The sequence below is a fragment of the Schistocerca gregaria genome, chromosome 8, assembly GCF_023897955.1.
Source record: "Schistocerca gregaria isolate iqSchGreg1 chromosome 8, iqSchGreg1.2, whole genome shotgun sequence".
Classification (NCBI taxonomy): Eukaryota; Metazoa; Arthropoda; class Insecta; order Orthoptera; family Acrididae; genus Schistocerca; species Schistocerca gregaria.
The window spans coordinates 161,198,253-161,215,553 of record NC_064927.1 but is presented as its reverse complement, the minus strand read 5'-3'; positions in this window follow the sequence as shown (position 1 = coordinate 161,215,553).

The window sequence follows — 17,301 nt, the reverse complement described above, 5'->3', positions numbered from 1 at the left end:
TTATGGTCATAATGTTCTGGCTGATGTGCCTACTGAGTTTCATGTAAATTTCTCAGGTTTTTATAATTTTCCTTAATTTGGTAATTAGTAATTTATTTGGATAATAAAATGTCTTATTTGGGTCAGAAAAATTATGAGAACAAAAGTGTAACATTTCTTGTAACTAAGCACAAGCGTAATGTGCTGCGAATACATAGAAAGAAAGATCCCTTATCATTTAGCTACAACGTAGCAGGTCAGCAACTGGAAGCAGTTAATTCCATAAATTATCTGGGAGTATGCATTAGGAGTGATTTAAAATGGAATGATCATATAAATTTGATCATTGGTAAAGCAGATGCCAGACTGAGATTCATCGGAAGAATCCTAAGGAAATGCAAACTGAAAACAAAGGAAGTAGGTTACAGTACACTTGTTCACCCACTGCTTGAATACTGCTCAGCAGTGTGGGATCCGTACCAGATAGGGTTGATAGAACAGATAGAGAAGATCCAACGGAGAGAAGCATGCTTCATTACAGGATCATTTAGTAATCGTGAAAGCGTTACAGAGATGACAGATAAACTCCAGTGGAAGACTCTGCAGGAGAGATGCTCAGTAGCTCGGTACGGGCTTTTGTTGATGTTTTGAGAACATACCTTCACCGAGGAGTTAAGCAGTATATTGCACCCTCCTACGTATATATCGCGAAGAGACCATGAGGATAAAATCAGAGAGATTAGAGCCCACACAGAGGCATACCGACAATCCTTCTTTCCACGAACAATACGGGACTGGAATAGAAAGGAGAACCAATAGAGGTACTCAAGGTACCCTCCACCACACACCATCAGGTGGCTTTCGGAATATGGATGTAGTTGTAGATGTAGATGGAAACAAGAATAATAGCTCAAATAATGGAAGTATTTTCAGGTGGATGAAAAATTAAGTTATTGATAATATTTCAGTTACTGGTTTTTGGTATAAAGAAAACTGACTAGTGGCCAAAGTGAAATTAGGGCATTAGAGTGTGCTATGTTACTTTGGAAAGAAACAATTATTAACTCACCACATTTTTGTGATCAGATGGTATGGGAACACAATCACAACCTGGGGAGGACCTCCTTGTGACTCTGTCATAGGGCAACCTCTCACATTAAACAATTGGCGTGAAGGTATGTGTTGTGGTCTGGTATTGACTGTGAGATGGTGCACCTGGTAGCAGCCTAGAACCAGTGTTCCATTCAACAGGCTGTATTTTCCCCTTGGGAATGAATCCATATCGATTTTGCTGGATCTTCCTTGGACACTTTTTGGCTGTTATCGCTTTTCTTCAAGTTTTGTTATATTGTTTGTTGTTTCTCTACCATGGCAGAAGCGATGGTCAAGGTGCTGTCAGCAACTCTTTTTGCCTGCCTTGTATAGTGCCTTCAGAGAATGGTCCTCAATTTTTGCCACAATCCATTGAACAGCTTTGCACCTGCAATTGTATCTGCCACCTCACAGCACCAGCTTTTCATCTGCAAGCCAGTAGCTAGGAAGAATGTCTCATGCAGACCTTCAAAATGCAAAAGCATAGCTTTTTCATGGAATTTCCAATAGAAGATGCTCTTAAATTTCATCTCAGTTCTTATAGGATGACTGCCATTGAAGACAAGAGCTGAAGTGAGCTCTTCCATGGCTGGCAGCTGTTGATGTTGTTCCATCTCCTACTCATGGACAGGCATCCTGCAGTGGCACCAATGTCATCATGATTTCTGCATGCTGCTCTGGTCTGGGCATGACCAATCAGCTGCACTCTCAGGTAGGTTCTGACATGTCACAGTGGTTTACTGCACTGGCACCTCCTCCTCTGGCATCACCATTCGCTGTGAGCAGTGCCTACCCAGGCCATACCTGGTTATCTTCCTGACATGGTCTTCTGATGCTCTTCCAATGGCCCAGCCACATAATGGCAACATAGCTCAGTGCCAACTCTTGCAGGAAGGGACACTATAGGTTCATTGCTGCATCCATGTGCACCTCCTTTGCTGCTACAGGTGCCTTTTGCACTGACGCCAGAACTGCTTTGCCTGCTCCCAGTGCCTGCCATCCTCTTCCTGGTCCCTTCTACATTACTTCCAGATACTGTCGCTGCCCAGCTCATGGTAGCTCCTGCTGCATCTGACAATGATATGTCTGTTTCCTATGAGGAGCTCTCCAGACGTGGGGAAGATGAGCATGTTCACACTCATGCCACTTCCTGCCCTCCACACATTTCCACATGGATCAGGACCTGTTTGCATCCAAGACAAATGCATCTGACACAATGGACCTGTCAACCATAATATCATCACAGAGGAACCAGCATCTGGCAACTCTTTCCGCCAAGGAGGGAGGAGTGTAGTAACCCACACATTACTACATTCTGCCATTACAGCTGTGGTTCATGTCTTGTTCAAGTTGGATGCACTTCTGAAGCTCAAGGCATTTCCACTAGAGACCACCAACCATTGACAGTGGCTTAGTTGCCTGTGGTAAGGAGCCAGTGGCACCTGACTGACGAACACCATTTTTTATGTTATCTTGCATCAGATCCAACTGGTCTCTCTTGTACAAGTCATTAAACGATTATATTCTGTGTTTGTTACATTTCCATGCTCTGAGTCAAATAAAGGTAGTTGGTGCCTTACAAACACATTTATTATTGTGTTTGGAGTCATAACAAACATCAAGAACATCCCAAATGAAAATGGAAATAAGGAACATCAAAAACAGCTTACAAATTAAAACTTACAATATGGAACTTGGAACATAGAACTTTGGCAACACCTGAGGCTCTTAATATTCTATGAGAAGAGCTCAACAAGTATGAAATAGATCTAGTTACACCACAAATAACAGACAAGAGACACAGGAACAGCAGAACTAGAAATTGGCCGACACGTATTATACTATAGCGAGTCAGAAGACGGAAAATACCAAAATGAAGTAGGCTGCACGGTCAGCAAAAGAATAACAGTGGCACTAATTGATTTTCAACCTGCTGATGACAGATTAGCTGTTATAAGGCTAGGTAAGTTCACAAATACAATAATAATTCCTTTACATGCCCCATATGATGTTGCAGATGATGAAGACAAAGACAGTTACAATGAAATATATTAAGAGATAATCAGTAAGGCACCAGGATATGGTACAAAGCTCATTGTTGGAGATGCCAGTGCTAAAGTCAGTAGGGAAACTATCTGGAAGGGAATAGCAGTGATAGCTTATACATTGAAAGCAAGTGCCGCAAACTTAAGGATTATTAGCACATACTTTACTTGGAAGGGCATTCACAAGGCAACCTAGATATCACAAGATGGTAGAACAAAAAACCACTTATATATCACCATTGTGGTAGAATGTAAAACCAAATACGATGTACTGATAGACTAATGGCATAAAAACAGTGTAATGGATGTGAAAACCATAAGAGGAGCTGCAGTCCAACATCATGACTACGCAACCACAATACCATGGTTCTTGCAGTTCATTCAATATTTCATGTCTTGAGTTAGGACCATTCACTGTTTCTATTTCGGTTCTTTTTTCGCAGTTCAGTGCACAGTCTTCCTGTTTTCATGTTTAATCAGTGTTCAGTTTTTGACAGGCTATCGACTGGGCCATTTTACCATTAAATCTGAGGAGAGTGCAATGGGCAGTTTCCCTTGTGAGTATTACTATTAGTCAGTGATGCATATATAGTGTATCAACATACAAGACTACTTGCTATAATTAAAAACATTACTATAATTCGTATATAGCTCATCACCATAGAAGAACCTACTGCACTGTACAATTCAATTATTAAGTGTACATAGTGTAAATATACTTACCAGTGTGTTACCTTTTTGAAGATGTCTTACAGCTATCTCATCTACTGAAATAACTGGGATCAACTGGTGATGAGTTTGCTTATACCATGGCAGTGTCACAAATAGTAACCGTTTTCATTAATTTTTTGAACTAATATATATATTTTCAAGTGTCTTTAATTTGTGTATGCAGCAACAATTTCTGGAGAGCAGTTCGTCACTACACTTATTCATTTTCAGGGCCACCAAATTAACTCCTTACCCATGTCATAGGTAGATTGATGGAAATGTAACAAACTCAGCAAACTACAATGACTGAATCACATTATGCCAGTAGCTAGGAGCTGCTTCTCCACCTTTCCACTCGGTACACGTCATAAAGAATGGACAGAGTACTTCCAGTAGCTTGAGCAGCATTTTCAAGCCAACAACATACAAAGTGAATCATGATGCTCTGTTTTTCATGGGTAGGTGTACATATTTTTAGATTGTGTCATGAATAGTTCCCTCAAAATCTTTCCTATGCAGGCATTATTCAAGCATTAGGCAACTTCTTCAAACATGAGATTCATGTAGCTGCTGCTCATTTCAAATATTTTTGTATGTGTCATTGTAACAACAAATGTTACAGGGAATGGATACATGAGCTAAAGGACATGACTAGGAATCGTAAATTTAACTGCTATTGTGGAGTCTTATTAGAGGACAAAACGTTCATGATGCCACTGTTCAAAACGTTGCTTATAGCAGAATACAGTCTGACAATGTAAAGCACTACAGTTTTGGTCTCAGTGACTTGCTTGAAGTAACTGAATCTCAGGAAGTTCAAGACTCCACAGAACCAGACCCTTACTGTGCCCCGTGTTGCAATGCTGGTCATGGATTACTTGAAGTAGCTTCATTTTCACAAAGCCACAACAAAAGCCATCTAAAAGTGCATATACACTTCCTCAGCTAAATCAAAAGTTCTGACGTCTCATGTGAAATTTTTTGAAATGCATGGCAGCACGAACTACTTTCTCTACCATTCAGAATGCTAACATGACCACAGTTCAGGATACAAACAGCAGGTGTGCCTGCAAAGAAAGCAAAAAATAAATTTTGATCCACACAAATCTCAGTTTCAGAAAATGGAGATAAATATGAATCTCCATTCTGAATCTGTACCCACTCATCCTGACAATCCAAACAGCAACCATGGATCAAAGTAACAGAATCACAAAGTGGAATACTCAACACAAAACATGCCTCATTCTAACCAGCTCTCCTGTAATCTGTAATAGATGTATAGCTAAATGTTTCACCAATCACAATTCAGACAAAGACGGTCTCCTGCAAGTCACAACAAATATAGTAGTCATATTCAGAGGACAATCAGGCACTGTGCTACGTATTTTTCAGTTGGTCTCAACCTGATGGTCCTTGGAAATTCATTCATATTGATTTTGCTGGACTTTTCTGAAACGCAAGACAGTTCATTATTGTGGATACACACAGCAAATATTCCATTGCCATTTCCAGGCATTAGGGTACTAGTGCTAGCACTATCAAAGCACTCGCTTCTGTCTTTGGATTAGACGGCTCACCACAAACAGTTGTATTGGACAATGATTATTAATTTTCTTCATTGGAATTTCAACAAATTTGCCAGAAAAATTTATTTCAATGTATCTGGATGGTATTGTTCTCTCCTCAGTTGAATGGAGAAGCCGAACAGTCACCTGCACTTTCAGATGCCCAAACTTAATACTTCATATTTGTGGTAAAATGGCAGAACTCTTACATGGTTATTGCCACTGCACTCTGCTGCATCTCTTTAACTCTTGGAAACTCTGTTTCTGGTGCTAACTTCACCACAAAGACCCACATGGTAAACAAAGTTTTCCATTGTGCCTGTAACAAGACTTGCAACTGAAACTCGGGCATTGGTCACTTAAATGTCTGTCTGCGGTCATTATACAATTCACAATGTATCTGCTACTCACTGGCAGCACCATTCATTTCTGCAATTACAGTGATCCTGCCACAGATTTTCATTTTTCAGATGTGCTGCCTGCAACCCAGTCTGCTGTCCCAGAGCAGCTCTTGACAGTGCCCGATCTCTGAGCATCGGGTTCTTCTGATGACTCTGACATGGAGGTTGACCCCTACCCGTCTCAGCAGCCACTGCTGCTTTCACACTCACTGCCATAGTGTTTACGCCTGTTGCCATTCACTGGAGTGATACTCACAGACTACCTTTTGTGCCTTCAGCAGCACCAATTGCTGTTCCCTCCTGTGCCATCACAAGGATGTCCTACCCCAATTTCTTGACAGAAGTCCCCAGTGGTTCACAAGATGAATGTCAGGACACAGATTGATTGGCACCATCTGCCATCATGCAACAGCCAACCTCATCAGCTGCACCAAGACACACGATCCCCTCCCCCCCCCCCCCCCCCCTGCCCGCCTTCATTGCCTACACCATCCCTATGCAGTGATGGTGAGGAGTTTTGGGGAGGAAAAATAAGGTATCGGCAGCATTTCCATTGCCTGCACTTGGCATACTATGCACTGCTCACAGCTACATGAGAGATGGCACTTTTGAATCACCCAACTGCATATCACCAAGCACAATCACTTTCCTTCGATCACCAATTTTTTTAGGGACTTTACTGCTTAAGCCTCTGATTGGCCAGTTCGTCCTTTTACACAGCTGCAATTCAGAGCTTGATCCCAGATGAAGTGCATCTATATATTTATGGAAGACTGCAGTGAGGCGCACTAGACCAAAGTATCATGTTCTGCTGGTGCTACTCATAGTCAGTGACTTACATACAGTGTCAGCATTCAAGACAACTGTTTTCAGTCTAGAGCATTACTATCACTTGTACAAAACTTAACGCCACAGAAGAAACTACAGCATTCAATGTCATGTATAACTCAGTTATTAAGTGTACATAGTGTACAATTCGTAGAAGTACAACTGTATTTATTGCCACCTCGTCATTAAAACAAAATTCTGAAAGATGTTATAACATAATAAGGCATGTCCTTAGAGCTGTATGTAGTGCAATACTAAAACAGAAGTTATTCTTAGTCAGATTAAAACATATTCAGATGTACAGCAAGTAGTGGCATGCCTTAGAGAAATGGCAGCAAGGATGGGAAGGATCACCTTGTGCACTTTGCTGGAGACTTCATTAAATATATTGAAGAGGCTGTTCTGGTAGCCATTAAGGGAACAGGGTGAAACAAACTGTAACTGGGCTCTGCCATTATACTTCATTCTTTGTCCTCAGACTCTATCAAGACCCTCTGGCTGTGGGCAAAGTTGAAGTCTTGAAGTAAATAGATTGAAGAAAATAGATTGTGACATCCTGGGCTAGCACTTAAGGGTTGGGAACTGTAGGATACCCAGTAGCTGGAGGAGGTCCCATAAAATTGGAATAGTTGTAGTTTTGTAAGTGTTGAGCATTACAAGGCAATGTGAAATAATACTTGACATATTCCCCGAAACCCACTTGGACAAACAGTTTGAAAGCTCATGCATGATGGAAATATATAAACAGAACTTGCTACGTGTGTTTCTACATCAGACAGATCTACATTTACATCTACATTTATACTCCACTAGCCAACCAACAGTGTGTGGCGAAGGGCACTAAACGTGCCACTGTCATTACCTCCCTTTTCTGTTCCAGTCACGTATGGTTCGTGGGAAGAACGACTGCTGGAAAGCCTCCGTGCCCACTTGAATCTCTCTAATTTTACATTCGTGATATCCTTGGGAGGTATAAGTAGGTGGAAGCAATATATTCGATATCTCATCCAGAAATGCACCCTCTCAAAACCTGGACAGCAAGCTGCACCGCGATGCACAGTGCCTCACTCGCAGAGTCTACCACTTGAGTTTGCTAAACATCTCTGTAATGCTATCACACTTACCAAATAACCCTGTGGCAAAACACGCTGCTCTTCTTTGGATCTTCTCTATCTCCTCCGTCAGCTTGACCTGGTACGGATCCCACACTGATGAGCAATACTCAAGTATAGATCGAACAAGTGTTTTGTAAGTCACCTCCTTTATTGATGGACTACATTTTCTAAGGACTCTCCCAATGAATATCAACCTGGTACCAGCCTTACCAACAATTAATTTTATATAATCATTCCAATTCACCACTTCAAATCATTCCGCACGCATACTCCCAGATATTTTACAGATGTAACTGCTACCAGTGTTTGTTCTGCTATCCTATAATCATTCAATAAAGGGTCCTTCTTTCTATGTATTCACAATACATTACATTTCTCTATGTTAAGGGTCAGTTGCCACTCGCTGCACCAAGGGCCTATCCGCTGAAGATCTTCCTGCATTTCACTGCAATTTTCTAATGCTGCAACTTCTCTGTATACTATAGCATCATTCGCAAAAAGCCACATGGAACTTCTGACACTATCTACTAGGTCATTTATATATATTGTGAAAAGCAGTGATCCCATAACACTTCCCTGTGGAACACCAGAGGTTACTTTAATGTCTGGAGACGTCTCTCCATTGAGAACAACATGCTGTGTTCTGTTTGCTAAAAACTCTTCAATCCAGCCACACAGCTGGTCTGATATTCCGTAGACTCTTACTTTGTTTATCCCAAAGTCAAGGAAAATGGCATCTACCTGGCAGCCTGTATTTAATATTTTCTTGGTCTCATGAACAAATAAAGCGAGTTGGGTCTCACACGAATGCTGTTTCCGGAATCCATGTTGATTCCTACAGAGTAGATTCTGGGTTTCCAGAAATGACATGATACGGGACCAAAAGCATGTTCTAAAATTCTACAACAGATTGACGTCAGAGATATAGGTCTATAATTTTGCACATCTGCTCGATGACCCTTCTTGAAGACTGGGACTACCTGTGCTCTTTTCCAATCATTTGGAACCTTCCGTTCCTCTAGAGACTTGCGGTAGACAGCTGTTAGAAGGGGAGCAAGTTCTTTCGCGTACTCTGTATAGAATCGAATTGGTATCCCGTCAGGTCCAGTGGACTTTCCTCTGTTGAGTGATTTCAGTTGCTTTTCTATTCCTTGGACACTTATTTCGATGTCAGCCATTTTTTCATTTGTGCTAGGATTTAGAGAAGGAACTGCAGTGCGGTCTTCCTCTGTGAAACACCTTTGGAAAAAGGTGTTTAGTATTTCATCTTTATGCGTGCCATCCTCTGTTTCAATGCCATCATCATCCCAGAGTGTCTGTATATGCTGTTTCGATCCACATACTGATTTAACATAAGACCAGACCTTCCTAGGATTTTCTGTCAAGTCGGTATATAGAATTTTACTTTTGAATTCACTGAACGCTTCACGCATAGCCCTCCTTATGCTAACTTTGACATTGTTTAGCTTCTGTTTGTCTGCGAGGTTTTGGCTGTGTTTAAACTTCCAGTGAAGTTCTCTTTGCTTTCGCAGTAGTTTCCCAACTTTGTTGTTGAACCACGGTGGGTTTTTCCCGTCCCTCAGTTTTACTCGGCACGAACCTGTCCAAGACACATTTTACGATTGCCTTGAACTTTTTCCATAAACACTCAACATTGTCAGTGTCAGAACAGAAATTTTCGTTTTGACCTGTCAGTTAGTCTGAAATCTGCCTTCTATTACTCTTGCTAAGCAGATAAAACTTCCTCTCTTTTTTTTATATTCCTATTTACTTCCATATTCAGGGATGCTGCAATGGCCTTATGATCACTGATTCCCTGTTCTGCACTTACAGAGTTGAAAAGTTCGGGTCTGTTTGTTATCAGTATGTCCAAGATGTTATTTCCATGAGTCGGTTCTCTGTTTAATTGTTTGATGTAATTTTCGGATAGTGCACTCAGTATAATGTCACTCGATGCTCTGTCCCTACCACCCATCCTAAACATCTGAGTGTCCCAGTCTATATCTGGTAAATTGAAATCTCCACCTAGACTATAACATACTGAGGAAATTTATGTGAAATGTATTCCAGATTTTCTCTCAGTTGTTCTGCCACTAATGCTGCTGAGTCGGGAGGTCGGTAAAAGGAGCCAATTATTAACCTAGCGTCGTTGTTGAGTGTAACCTCCACCCATAATAATTCACAGGAACTATCCACTTCTACTTCACTACAGGATAAACTAGTACTAAGAGCAACAAACACCGTATGTGCCTTTGCAAAAATTTTGACAGAATTTATCTCTGACTTCAGCCAGCTTTCTGTACCTATAACGATTTCAGCTTCGGTGCTTTCTATCAGCTCTTGAAGTTCTGGCACTTTACCAATGCAGCTTCGACAGTTAACAATTAAAATACCGATTGCTGCTTGGTCCCCGCATGTCCTGACTTTGCCCCACACCCTTTGAGGCTGTTGCCCTTTCTGTACTTGCCCGAGGCCATCTAACCTAAAAAACCGCCCAGTCCATGCCACACAACCCCTGCTACCCGTTTAGCCACCTGCTGTGTGTAGTGGACTCCTGACCTATCCAGCGGAACCTGAAACCCCACCACCCTATGGCACAAGTCGAGGAATCTGCAGCCCACATGGTCACGAACCATCTCAGCCTCTGATTCAGACCCTCCACTCGGCTCTGTACCATAGGTCTGCAGTCAGTCCTGTCAACGATGCTGCAGATGGTGAGCTCTGCTTTCATCCCGCTAGTGAGACTGGTAGTCTTCACCAAATCAGATAGCCGCTGGAAGCCAGAGAGGATTTCCTCCGATCCATAGCGACACACATCATTAGTGCCAACATGAGTGACCACCTGCAGATCGGTGCACCCTGTACCTTTCATGGCATCTGGAAGGACCCTTTCCACATCTGGAATGACTCCCCTGGTATGCACACATTGGTTTTCTTCCCCTCTCTTGCTGCCATATTCCTAAGGGGCCCCATTACGCGCCTGACGTTGGAGCTCCCAGCTACCATTAAGCCCACCCTCTGCGCCCGCCTGGATCTTGCAGACTGAGGGGAAACCTCTGGAACAGGACAAGCAGCTATGTCTGGCCAAAGATCAGTATCAGATGGAGACAGAGCCTGAAACCGGTTCGTCAGACAAACTGGATAGGCCTTCCGTTCAGCCCTCCGGAATGTCTTTCACCCCCTGCCACACCTCAAGATGACCTCCCACTCTACCATGGGTGAGAGGTTGGCCTCAATGTGGGCAGTATCCCGGGCAGCCACAGCTGTAGTCCAATTGGGGGATGCGTGGGACGAGCTGGCCGTCCCTAACAAACCCCCATCCGGACCCCCACAGTGATGCCCATTGGCAACAGCCTCAAGCTGTGTGATCGAAGCCAACACTGCCTGAAGCTGGGAGCGAAGGGATGCCAACTCAGTCCGCATCCGAACACAGCAGTCGCAGTCCCTATCCATGATAAAAACTGTTGTGCAAAGAATGTCTGAACTAAACTACAGAGAGCACAAACAATTCGACACAAAATTTAAAATGTTATTAAAATACAAGATTGCCTAGTAAATGCAGTAATGCTGCTACTTGCGCACTGCTGACACACTGCTTGGCGGCAGAAGGAGACTACGCAATTTTACACTATTCAGGTGCTAAAGCACGATGCTACAACTCTCAAATACTATAATACGCCCGAGATTTATGAATTAAACAATGCAAGTACCCAAAAACACGCAAAGAAATTAAGAATTCAACTATGTAACAAATAAGTGAGCTAAGAGTATACAACTTGCTGCTGGCAGCTGCTTATCCAAGGGCGGCAGGGAGCACACTGATGTCTAATCAAATTTTGCACCAGTCACATAAGAGTGATGCTAGTAGTGCCACTATGAGGATGCAAATCAGGTTTGCTTTAAATGCACGATGTAATGGTCAAGAGCATTTGTCACCTTTGATACTAGACTTGGTGAGTTGATAATTCCTTTAAGATGACGAATATGTCAATATCAACACCTCGCTGAGTTTGATCGAGAATGAGTAATAGGGCTATAATAAGTTTGATGTTCCTTCTGTGTAACTATAAAAAGACTTGGCAGGAATGTAGTTGCTGCCAGTTTTGGTAACAAGAATATATGGTTGCAAGATGACCAGGCTATGGATGGCCATGGCGCACTGCTTAAGGGGAGACCATCATGTTCAACGTATGGCTCTTGTGCATCATACTGAATCTGCAGCTGCAGTGTGAGAAGTAGTTGGCACCACAGTGACACAATGAACCGTTACAAACTGGTTACTTCAAGGACAGCTCCAAACCAGATGCCCTGTAGTGTGCATTCCATTGACCCCAAACCACCACCATTTGCGACTTCGATGGTGTAAAGCGAGAAGTCATAGGAGGATAGGGTGGAGGTCTGTTATGGTTTCTGATGAAATCTGGTTCTACCTCAGTGCCACTAATGGCCATGTGTTGGTTAGGAGCAGGCCAGTTGAGGGACTGCAACCAACTGTCTGTGTGCTAGACACACTGGACCTAAATCTAGAGTTATGGTGTGGGGTCCAATTTTGTATGACCGGATGAGCACTTTCATAGTTATGCCACACATTCTTACTGCAAATTTATACATCAGTTTGTTAATTCAACCTGTTCTACTATCATTCATGAACAGCATTCCAACAGTATAACACTCTCCCATATACCACTATTGTGAGCCAACATCCTCTATAGAGAGACAACATGTTGCCTTGGCCTACTCAATCATTAGATCTGTTTCCAATTGAGTACATAGTGGACAATATCAGATGACAACACCAGTGACATCTACAGCCAATATAACCATCCCTGCATTGAATGACCACTATGGATAGACATGGAATACCACTTCACAAACTACATCCGTTACCTGTACATTTGCATGCTTGCATTCAATATTCTGGCAGTTACACCAGTTATTGATGTACCAATATTTCACAATTGCGATGGCTTATCTTACACTTACATTAACCTGTGATCTTGCAAAGTTAGCCACTTAACTATGTTACCTGAAGAAATGTAACCTCGAAATTTCATTACAATACATTAATTGTTTTTTGGTGTTGTGATTTTTTTCAGTCAGTGTATCAGATCTAAAAGCAACAAATAGCTGTGATCTCTTTGAAAATGTAGGTATGAACTTGTACCTGTGATCATGGAGCAACTGCAGCATCAATGATTACTAGAATACTACAAAGGGTGGCTAAACCAAGTAGAAAGATTTACAAGTTCATTAAGCTAAATAGAGTTGCAGTCATGTCATATTTCAAAGAGCAGCTCAAAATATTTACTCTCTGGGCAGGAGCATGTAGACAAACTGTGGCTCAAGTTGAAACGTATAGTTGACCCTGCACTGGATACATGTGTACCTGGAAGAACCCCATGGTATACAGCTTCTATGGAGATACTTCTAAAGAAACAGCAAGTAGTGCTTAACAGAGGTAAAATGAAGCATAAAGCTGGAGGTTGAGAGGTGATAAATGAAACATATTTAGTTGTCATAAGTGCATTGTGTGAAGTCTTCAATGAGTAACATAGAAGAATATTATTGAAAATCACTCATAAAATCCAGAGAAATTCTGATTGTATGCAAAGGCTGTCACTAGCATGAGAGCTGGTCCAGACACTCTTGGATAATAAAGAATCTGAAATTAAGGATAGTTAACCTAAGCAGAAATGCTGATATTCTCTGTTTTTGAATGATTACAAAGGAAAATCCAGATGACTGATATAGATATTAGTATCAGTGGTATTGAGAAGCATAAATTCTGTGGAATTAATCACACTATAAATAACTGTTTTCAACCATACTTGACAAAAAGAATGCACAGAGAGAGTTGAGGGGGGAGGGGGAGGGGTAGGAGGCAAAAATGTTGGTGAAGGGTGGTGCAGGGTTTGGGTAGGGGAAGGAAAGAGAAAAGTGAAGGAAATGACATGGAAATAGGACTTTGAGCCAGGGATTAGCAAAAAAGGAGTATATGATGGAGGAACAGTTCCACCTCTATAGGTCAGTGGAGCTAGGGCTGAGGTAGGTGACACAAATGGTACATGTACTGAAACATCCAGTGAACACATTTGTTTTGTAATTAGCAGTACGTTTAGCAGCTGGTTGTTTGAATATGAAGTTGACTACAGTGTAGTAGTGGCCATTCTTGCAGCTATACAGCTGGTTAATTGTGGTCCCCAAGCACAATGCTGCACAATATTTTCAGCACAACTGACGTATTACATTGCTGCTTTGTTGCATAGGAAAATTTGTGACTGAACTGTGTTTAGAAGTGGTGGGTGGGTGTATAGGGCAGGTATCACACTTGGATCATTTACAGGGTCGTGGCCCAAATTGTACAACATTGAGAGCAGCATTGGCATGGGGTAGACATTCATAATGTGTACATTGGGTGTTCAGCAGAATATAACTTTGAGTGGTGAGTAGATTTTTTGGTAGGATATACCACATCTCTGGGCATGAAGAGAGGTAGTCAGAGCCCTGTCGAAGGATGTGGTTTAGTTTTTTCTGGATGCGGATGATCTTAGATGATGAAGGGGACCTTTTTAATGCACATATAGACTATGTCTACAAGACAAACAAACACTAAATATTCATTGTAGTGAAGTGTTGCATTGTTCTGTTGGAATTGCCCAAGTCCATCGGAATGCACAGTGGACATGAATGGATGCAAAAGATCAGACAGGATGCTTACATGTATGTCACCTGTCAGAGTTGTATCTAGACATACCAGGGGTCCCATATCACTCCAACTGTGCATGCCCCACATAATTACAGAGCCTTCACCAGCTTGAACAGTTCCCTGCTGACATGCATGGTCCATGGATTCATGAGATTGTCCCCATAATCGTACACATCCATCCACTCATTACAGTATGAAACAAGACTCGTCTGACCATGCAACATGTTTCCCATCATCAACAGTCCAATGTCAATGTTGACAGGCCTAGGCGAGGTGTAAAGCTTTGTGTTATGCATTCATCAAGGGTACGTGAGTGGGTCTTAGGCTCCAAAAGCACATATCAATGATGTTTCATTGAATGGTTCACATGCTGACACTTGCTGATTGCCCAGCATTGAAATCTGCAGCAATTTTTAGAAAGGTCACACTTCTGTCATGTTGAACAATTCTCTTCAGTCACCATTGGTCCCATTCTTGCAGGATCTTTTTCCGGCTGCAGCGATGTTAGAGATTTGATATTTTACTCAATTCTCAATATTCACAGTATACTTGTGAAATTGTCATATGGGTAAATCCCCACTTCATCGCTACCTCGGAGATGCTGTGTCCCATTGCTCATGCACCAAAAATAACACCACATTCAAACTCACAAAAATTTTGACAACCTGCCATTGTATTAGCAGTAACCAGTCTAACAGCTATGCCACACTTATTTTCTTGTATAAGTGGTGCTGATCATAGTGCCTTATTCTGCCTGTTTGCATGTCTCTGTATTTGAATATGCATGCCTATACCAGTTTCTTTGATACTTCACTGTAAATAAATAAAGATGAGAATGAAGAATGAGTGAGGACATTATGCCACTAAAAATTGCTAGAAATTGTGTCTCTTAAGACTTTATAAGGCAGAAAGCAGCATACATCAGCTATATTTCACTGTGATACCATCCAATTTACTTAGAACAGGAGCATGGATATATATACCAATATCAAGTCTACATCCTTACAGAGATGCTCGGTAAAATCCATTTAGTTGTCATGATGATATACCAACAATTAGACAAATGTTAAATATCATGATATTTCTGCTAAACTGGAAAGAATTGTGCATCTGGAGCAGTGGCATTTGTAGAGTTTTCTTCTATGGGATCTACTGGAAAATGGTCTATAAAGTTCCAGACAACTAACATGAAAATGCTAAAACATAGTAACAAATTTATTGGTACATGGAAATGCACTTATTGTATGATGAATGTTTGTACAAAAAATCCATTTTCTTCTCATTCGGAGCAGAGAGTCTGTGAACTGAATGTTGACTGAACAGTAAAATGCTGCAAATGAAGTGGTTCTCCATGAAGAACTCATAGTATTTGCAGAAATCCTTTTATTCTACCCATAGGTAGATAAAAATCACTCTGCCTCAGATGTTGTCACTGGTATGGTAACAATCACTTTAAAGAGTTTCATTGTTCACTAAAAGGCTTCTGCAAACTAGTTTTGAACAGGCACTGCAGAAGTGGAACAACATTTGTAAGAACTCTTAACTCATTCCTCGTGTAGTGTCTAAAATTCTGACCTTAGCTTATTGCATCCAGGGAAGGGATACATTTTGCAACATCTCTGCAGCAGCGTCTGTTGAAACTGACTTGAATGAGAACAAACTTTCCAGAATTAAATTCATTTGAAGGAATAAGATACCATGTAAATTCAAATCGTTCAGGTACTGAGTAGTAATTCCATCTCACACTTCTTCTGAAACTACAATTTTTGGATTCATTTCTTTGTGTCTGTCTATTCACAGAATGCAACAGCTCTCTGTATGTGGAAATCATGTCAGTGGTGCTATCTTGTATATATTGTATTTTTAAAATGTTCTATCCCTTGTTATACAGTCAGTGGGGTCAACTGATAATTGACTGTACAATATATAAATATATGGCACAGAACAATTAAATACACACAACCAAAGATGAATTGCTGTGTGTCTTAATTTTGGAGACAGCCCTGTTGCTTGAGTGATAGTAGTACTTTGTCAAGATGTAAGCTTGATTTGTTCCAAACATTCTACAAATAACTATTTTTGTATGCAAGTTGTACAGTTCTTGAATTAAAGCTCCATTTCATGTTGGAAACATGAGGGGCTTTCCTGTTCACTTAGCTTTCCTGTTCAATGAACATCACTGCTCACTATGAAGAACTTTGAAAAATCTAAGAATTTCACTAACAGCAGCAAAAATATTCTGACGTCCATATTCTGACTCATTAAGGAGTTCAAAAGAAGAGTCAACTTCTGTGCATAATAATGAACACAACAGCCAAGTTTCAAAAGCTCTTTGAGAAGAGTCTGTGCACCTGAACAACAACCGATCATAAGAGCAGCACCAATGTAGCTCTGAGAATTAACTAAATATTGATTAAAGTTAATTTGTCTGATCCTGCTAATATTTTTGCATCATTTTCACAAGAAGTAAGGAAAGTCTAAACCATTTCTACATGTTTATCCTCAGTTGAAATATATCTGATAACTACGGCAATCTGCAAAATTGTTGAAATGTCATTGTCTTATCTACAATAACTGATACAAAATCAGTGGAAGCAATTTCATCTCTTATTCAGTCCAGCATACCAAATAGTAAACCATTTTGAATATGTTTAAATATGCTTTGATAACAATAGCCTATGAGAGGAGATTGCTAAGTGCAGCATTAAAATTAGCAGCGAAATTTAGAAGACAAAGGAAAGTTTCGGGATTTGATGAGTCATTGCATTCATTATGCCCACAAAGTGTGAGCTCAGAAACACCACAAACTTTAATACAGTACATAATGTTAGAGAGTAATTAATGATATTTGTGAATTTG